At 42.2% G+C, this 7,326-nt stretch overlaps 2 pseudogenes across 2 annotated transcripts; both read right to left on the bottom strand.

The window, feature by feature from the left end:
* Nucleotides 1-600: 600 nt before the first annotated feature.
* LOC307182318 (nuclear cap-binding protein subunit 2-like) lies at nucleotides 601-2,816 on the bottom strand (annotated as a pseudogene). The gene is made up of 2 exons: nucleotides 2,795-2,816; nucleotides 601-1,105 (listed from the first exon to the last, which is right to left on the bottom strand). The product of its transcript is annotated as a nuclear cap-binding protein subunit 2-like (transcript).
* A 332-nt stretch (nucleotides 2,817-3,148) lies between these two features.
* On the bottom strand, nucleotides 3,149-3,757 carry LOC307182316 (large ribosomal subunit protein eL15-like; annotated as a pseudogene). Its single transcript has one exon. The product of its transcript is annotated as a large ribosomal subunit protein eL15-like (transcript).
* Between the last annotated feature and the right edge of the window lie 3,569 nt (nucleotides 3,758-7,326).

Raw genomic sequence — 7,326 nt, 5'->3', positions numbered from 1 at the left:
TAAGAGGTGGTGTCCCCTGCGACTGCCTAAGGCTTACTTTTGCACCAACTATTTAGGAAGTTCCCTTGACTCTTAAGTTTTCCTTTCGAGATTAAAATTCAACATAGAAAAAAATTCAGTTATCAAACATCTATTCCTAATTTAGAGCAAAGCCACATTACATAGCAAAACTCCCCTTATTAAACTTTATCTCATGCAAACTTAAAATTTTTAAAATAGTAATTCCAGGCCCCAAGGTAGACCTACTTAGAAGTAAACATGGTAAACACTTAAAATTTTTTTTCCAATCTTCCTAAAAGAAGTGTGTTTTGGGCTGATAGATCAATATTATATGTCAAGTCTGCTGCTAAGGAGCACAATTTTTGACCTGGTAAATTATTCTGGTAATCTGACACACGACCAAGATGCGAAGACTATAGAATTAAAGGCATTCTTTTGGATTCTGTCCTTTAATAATTTTTAAGAGGAAAACCATGAAGAGGCTTCCAGCTCAGTAGAGACATTGATTAAAGCTTGGTAAAAATGGGAAGGTTCGCAGACCTTGGGTAATGCACATCAAATTCAACAGGCCAAAGGAGTGAGCTTTTCATGATGGGGCTCTCACCACTCACAGGTTTGGGCCAGCTTTCCATAGCCTCCTCTCCCAGATCGTAGTCCTGACGATACTCATCTCGCATCTGGCCCCCAGAACGGCCACGGCCATACTGCCTGCCCTCCTTTAAGCCTGCGTCCCAGTCTGTGCAAATGATCCGGTCATCCAGACACATTCCATTTATGTACTGCATGGCATTTCCTGCATCTGCTCTTGAATAGTATTCCACAAAGCAGAACCCATGTGCTGTTTTCTTCATTTTATCCAGGCCCATGATGATTTTCTTTATGTCACCACTTTTGCTGAGGAGTTCATAGATTTGTTCTTCAGTTGTATAGAAGGAAAGATTTCCAACATACAATGTACAGCTTTTCTTCAATAATTTTTCCTGTTCTTCACTGTCACGCCAGAAGGGCTGGTCCCAGTGCTGGCTCAGCTTGACGTAGGAGTTGCTGTGCAGGGCCTTCAGGAGGCCACCCAAATAGTGCAGAGAAGTGGCCGAGGACGCCGCCACTCCAAGTATAATGAAACCATTTAGCTAATTTCTATTGGTCTATTTTCAAGTTTATTGATTCTTTCCTCAACTATGTCTAGTCTATTTATGAGCCCATCCTTCGTCTGTGTTTCTGTTACCTATATTCTAAATAGACCTTAAAATTTATTTCTAATAGTTTTTATTTCTTATAGTTTCTGTCACTTTCCTGAAACCTCACAAATGTTCCACTAGAACCTTTAAGATACGAATCATAGTTATTTTAAATGCCCCCTGTGGTAATTCTAACATCTGTGTCATCTCTGTATCTGTTCTGTTGATTGCTTTGTCTCTAGATGGTGGGTTCCTTTCATTTGAGTCTTTGTGTTTCATATTTTTTTGTTGTTGAAAGAGGTACTTCTTGTGTCATATAGTAGAGATTAAGGTAAATAGTATTTAGGCCAGGAAATAGGCACACTTCTTGTTCTAGGCTGTTTGCACAGGGGACTGAGTCAATATAGTCAGGATTTGAGTTGAGTTTGGGTTTTGTTATTGCTTTGTGGTTACCTTCAGTGCACACTACAAACTTCAACTTCCTTTAGCATTACCTTGTGCTTAGAGGAAGGGCTTGGTACTAATGGATTTCTCTTAATGTTTCAATTCTACCCTCAGCTTTTCTACCTCAGTTTTCTCTGTGTGCCACTGCCACAGAGGTGATCTCTCTCCATGCTCTTACCTCTCCCCAAGGGCTAGGCTGCTGTAGTTTATTACCTGGTGCATAATAGCCTGGTGGTAGAGGACAGAGGGGATTCTCTATTTTCTTGTCCAGTCTCAATCTTAGGCAGTGTACCTAGGTTTTTGGGGGTAGAGCTTTCTCAATGATCCTGCTCAATCTCCTTTGGCAGTCAAACTCTGCCTTGTATTTGGTGGATATTTTTTTGGAAACCATTTGAACTTGTGTTGACACCAGCTACATGACTTTTCTCAGTAGCCTTATGAGAATGGATAAAGTGGCTTGACCCAAGATAACACTGATTAGACTTAGCAATGTTACTTTTAAATAAAACCAACCCTATTTCCCCCCCTAAGATAGCTTAGAGAGTTCATAATGGTCACAAACTAATACTACAGATAAAACATGTAAAATTTTGATCCAAGCTTTTTCTATCCTCTCACACTTGAAAGGTACCTGATGAACACCAATTTCCCAATTCTAGCATCACTAGCTTACAAACCTTAGGGCTAATAACTGCCTTCTCATTTATCTACTGTTCAATTTCCATTAGTTTCAAGATACACCAGTGTAAATACCATGACTATTTTGCATGAAGTTAAGTATTCTACAGATCCCAGAGTCATGGGATTGAACCAGGAGCTCCCACCTTTTATGTGAACTTCAGAGGTACCATTGAGGCTAAGGCAATTTAATTTAGGTTAACTAGGATCTGTTTCATATTTAAGAGAACCCTCTTGCAACAGGTTTATTCAATTCTCTTAAAAATGGTGGCATTACTTTTCACCTTTCAGAAGCAACAGTTACACAAATGGAATATTAGATTAAGTCTAAAAATGTGGGCTCTAGTCAACTCTCATTATTTTTCTGCATATGATCATGGTAAAGGATCAGGACGTCCTTCACAATTCCAAGGAAAGTCCAATTTAAAAAGTTTGTCCTTGCCAAACTCCATAAAACAGCCACTTCAGAGTAAACCAGCAGAGCATTGCCTCACCCAGTAAAGCTGTAGGTTTCATCGCATGCACCAACAAATCTACATGACTAGTTTCTGCACTCCTATTTTACAGAGTTTATTTTACACCTATTGTACCAAACAGCATTTTAAACACGGACATATCAACTCCCTAATAAAGCAAAAACACAGGCATTTCCCTTATTAGAAACAAGATATACCATCACTTAAAGTCTTCAAACATGATTGCACTTAAACTTTCATAATTTGACAGTGCATTCAATGAGTCAATCTGCAGACAACTAGTTTTAACAGACAAGTTAAAAAAACACTTTAAAGTAGACATGAATGTCCTAAACTGTTTATTAGGTAAGAATTTTACAAACATTACTTATATTAGTGGTAGCGGTGGAGCTGGAGCGTATTGCTTCTTCTCCAAGCCGTGCAGCGAGAACCACGGATGGTGTGGTGGAACCTGCGGCTCTTTCTGCTTGCGGATGTCAGTCCCCGCAAGTCCCTGTGCTTGTGGACTGGTTTGGTGATCCACTGGGTGTCAGGGTTTCTTCTGATAGCTTTATGGAATGGATCAATGAGGATAACCTCAAGGAATTTGTACGTAGAATCTTCACCAACCCGGTAAGAATTCAGGACCCTCAGGGCCCTACAGTGGCGTCCAGCTCACTCCTCAGCAGCAGACTGAAGGCTTCGAGCAAACTTCAGCTGGTTGACACCATGGTGGACAGGTGTGTCATAGGTGGCACCCTCAGGAACTGGGCGTTTGCGGTCACTGCGACACACGCGAATCCAATATATGACATAAACCTGGTTGGCCTTGTACCCCAGCCCGGTGGGCCCGGGCTTTGGGCCCGGTGGGCGGGGGGAGAAAGGGGACCTGGTGCACTGCAGAGAGCTGGCAGTACTGCCGCAGCGCACCCTGAGCAGAAAGCACATAGTGTCTGACTCCTTCTTCCTCTGTAGCTCCTGGATGTACTTGTAAGCGCCCATCTCGGCTCTGCTGATGGCTGCCGCCAGACCTTGGTGGGTATTATATAGGAGAGAGTTTCTGCCCTTCTGTTAATCCTAGGAGATCTTTAGTGATCTGGGCACAGGACTGTTTCTTGCTCCACTCTCAGCAGTAGAGGGTTTTTTCCTTTACATTTTCCCCAGTTGCAATGGGTCATCACCAGTGCCCTGGATATTACAGGATTCTCTCTGCTCTTCCAATATCTTAAGTCTCTTCATCCATAGGGGAATAGGGACTGGATAAGGTTTGTACTTTTTTTTTTTGGCCATGCCACATAGCATGTGGCATCTTAGTTCCTCCAGCAGGGATCAAACCCTCTCTCCCTGCAGTAGAAGCTCAGAGTCTTAACCACTGGACCACCAGGGAAGTCCCAAGGGTTTGCATAGTGGTGGCCACTTCTCTTCATTCATGCCTCACTGAAGGAGAATTTGCCAGTTTCCTGCTCTGCTTCAGTCATTCTTGTCAGCAGCTGGTGGAGGTTCATGGAGAAGATCCTGTGAGTCTGTGTGAACTCCATTTGTGTCTACTGCTCCTACGGCTTTATCCTCTCATGGATAAAGTCCACACTCCAACTTTAGTGTTCATTATAAATGTTAGCTGGGTTCTTCCTACAGGCATCTACGGCACCTAGTGTCTTTTTTTCCCCCAGTACTCTGCCATATGTGAGTCAGTGCTCATGTCCCATCTCTTCTTGGAAGGGTATGTCTTTTTTGGGGTTTCAGGTTTTTTGGTTGCATTATGACCTCAGGTCTTGAATGGGTTTAAGAAATATCATTATCTGGCATTTTCTTGTTGTTAGGATGGGCGTGAAACTCTTTCCAGCTTTCTACATTCTAGACAGAGGCAAACTCCTGTTTGCTTATTCTCAGGGTAGATTGAATCTTTTCCTTGTCAGAGAGCTATGGCTCCAACAATAGCAAACAAATTTATTTGATTTTGTTTCTGACCTGGGGAATTCCAGCCTATGTCTCTAATCCCATTCCCCTTCCCGAGGCTGTTAAGAACTTTGCAAAGCCTGCGACTTAAACAGAAACTTCACTGTTCTATATTATGTACAATCTTCAGGAGTGGCAGAAAATACAAAGCGAATTCCAAAACTCTATTAGCAAAGGTCTTAGAGACTCCTGTATTTTTATGTCCTAAGACATTGCTATTGACTTTAATGACAATGAGATCAGTTTTTCTTCTGAATTTCACTGACTCTCTTCTCATGTATTACTAACAGGCCAGCCATGCATCTAGGAATATTTTCCCCAATTTTAGAGCCCATCTTATCACAAATAGACATGACCAAGTAGACATGCAGGGAGTTCATATAGTACACACAGTCTCATCAGCAACTATGAGTAGCCTTTCCTAAACATCTAAATATTCCTTTTATGACCTAAAACTTGAAGATCTGGCTTTTGGAAGAAATATAAGAGAAAGACAGCTCTTGAACCCTGATGGAAAAGACCCTATTAGCTAACTAGAATGGTAGTGATATTCCAAAGCGTTGTTCCTTGGATTCATGCCCCTTAATTAAAGAGGCATAAACCATCCTTGAATCACTGCAATAAAGTCACTGCAGGAGAACTCAAACTGAAGATTCTTAAGAACCCTCCAAAGTAGAAAGTCTTTGGAAAGAGACACAATTCACCTAAGACTTCCAGGTAAAACAGAAGACTACATGAGACATAGATAGCTTCTACCCAAGATCCACTGAACAAGACCATATGTTGTCATGTTTTAACCTGCATTCTTTTGATTTTTGTTTTTATAGCTATCTTATTGCCTCTTTTGCTGATATAAGGATACCTTTATCTATGTTCCCTATAAAGCCTCCATTCTTTTTTTAAAAAAATTAATTAATCAATTTATTTATTTTTGGCTGCATTGGGTCTTCGTTGCTGTGCACGGGCTTTCTCTAGTCGTGGAGAGCGGTGGCTACTCTTTGTTGTGGTGCACGGGCTTCTCATTGCGGTGGCTTCTCTTGTTGCAGAGCACGGGCTCTAGGCATGCAGGCTTCAGTACTTGCAGCACGTGGGCTCAGTAGTTGTGGCACGTGGGCCCTAGAGCATGTGGGCTCAGTAGTTGTGGCACACAACTCTAGGCTCTAGGGTGTGCGGGCATCAGTAGTTGTGGCGTGCAGGCTCAGTAGTTGTGGTGCACGGGCTTAGTTGCTCTGCAGCATGTGGAATCTTCCTGGACCAGGGATCGAAACTTTGTCCTCTGCATTGGCAGGCAGACTCTTAACCACTGCGCCACCAGGGATGTCCCTTTGCTAATGCTCTTGCTACTTGCGAATTTCATTGCCTGGCCCTGGATCATTCTTGATTCATGGAGCCAAAATATTACAACACTATGTGACAACGCCTTAGGGGTATCTTGACTAAAAACAGGTCAAAGGGGACCCTTTAAGACTGGTATTGGATTAGTATAGAAAGGGCTACTAGATACTCCTTGCAAACTAAATGGGAACTTGTTATGTTGGTAAACTGATAGTTCCTGGCCTCACACAGAGCCCATTTGGGGCTATTCGTTTCCCTCTCAGAACAAGACGTTGTTAGATAACATAAATCAAGGAGAAAACTTGGGTTTTGATTGGAGAATTGAAACCCTAACTGTCCAAGGGGAATTCTGGACTGATTTCTTCTCTCTTTCAGCAACTTCCCTTCATATTTTTTTAAATTTTTATTTATTTTATTTTATTTTTTTTTGCGGTATGCGGGCCTCTCACTGCCGTGGCCTCTCCCGTTGCGGAGCACAGGCTCCGGACGCGCAGGCTCAGCGGCCATGGCTCACGGGCCCAGCCGCTCTGCGGCATGTGGGATCTTCCCGGACCGGGGCACGAACCCGTGTCCCCTGCGTCGGCAGGTGGACTCTCAACCACTGCACCACCAGGGAAGCCTTCCCTTCATATTTTATAAGTATAGAAAGTAGGGAAATCTTGTGGCCCAGAGATCTACCAAGGCTATAGATCTCATCCAAGAGGTTCATGAAATTGGACAGACACTGATTCAGACTAGAGCATTTTAGATACAATATTGACCTCTTGAAGGGTATCTTCTGCTGATTTTGGAAAATAATGTTGTATTTATATTCCTGCAGACCTCTTTGTGATCTTTAATATTGTTAAAAAGCTCTAGGAAGCAAACAAAGACATTATGAAATTAAGCAATTTGGCTAATATTCCATACCTGGTTCTATGGACTCTTTATATTGGTGATGAGATCTTTTTTCTTAGTTTAATTTGGATAATATTGGATTCTGGCTGAAAAGTGGACTACAGACTCTGATCATAAATCCTTCTCTTAGTATTTGTTTGTGCTGTGGTGTTCAAATGAGTGGTGTTCTGAGTTTGTCCCATTGTGTAGTCACTGACCCATCAAATGATCCAACAAATGACCATCCAAAGAACAAACAGAAAAACTTTACACTTAAGGAGGCTGAAAAGACCACCTTAAGAAACATGATACTCAGTCATGACAACTCAGAGTAGTGAACATCTGGGTCGATCATACTCCCAGATGTTAAGGGCCTATCCTTCAGCTCAGGTTTATGAATGACC

The sequence above is a fragment of the Stenella coeruleoalba genome, assembly GCF_951394435.1.
Source record: "Stenella coeruleoalba genome assembly, chromosome: 2".
Classification (NCBI taxonomy): domain Eukaryota; kingdom Metazoa; phylum Chordata; class Mammalia; order Artiodactyla; family Delphinidae; genus Stenella; species Stenella coeruleoalba.
This window is presented reverse-complemented; position numbering and strand designations above follow the sequence as displayed.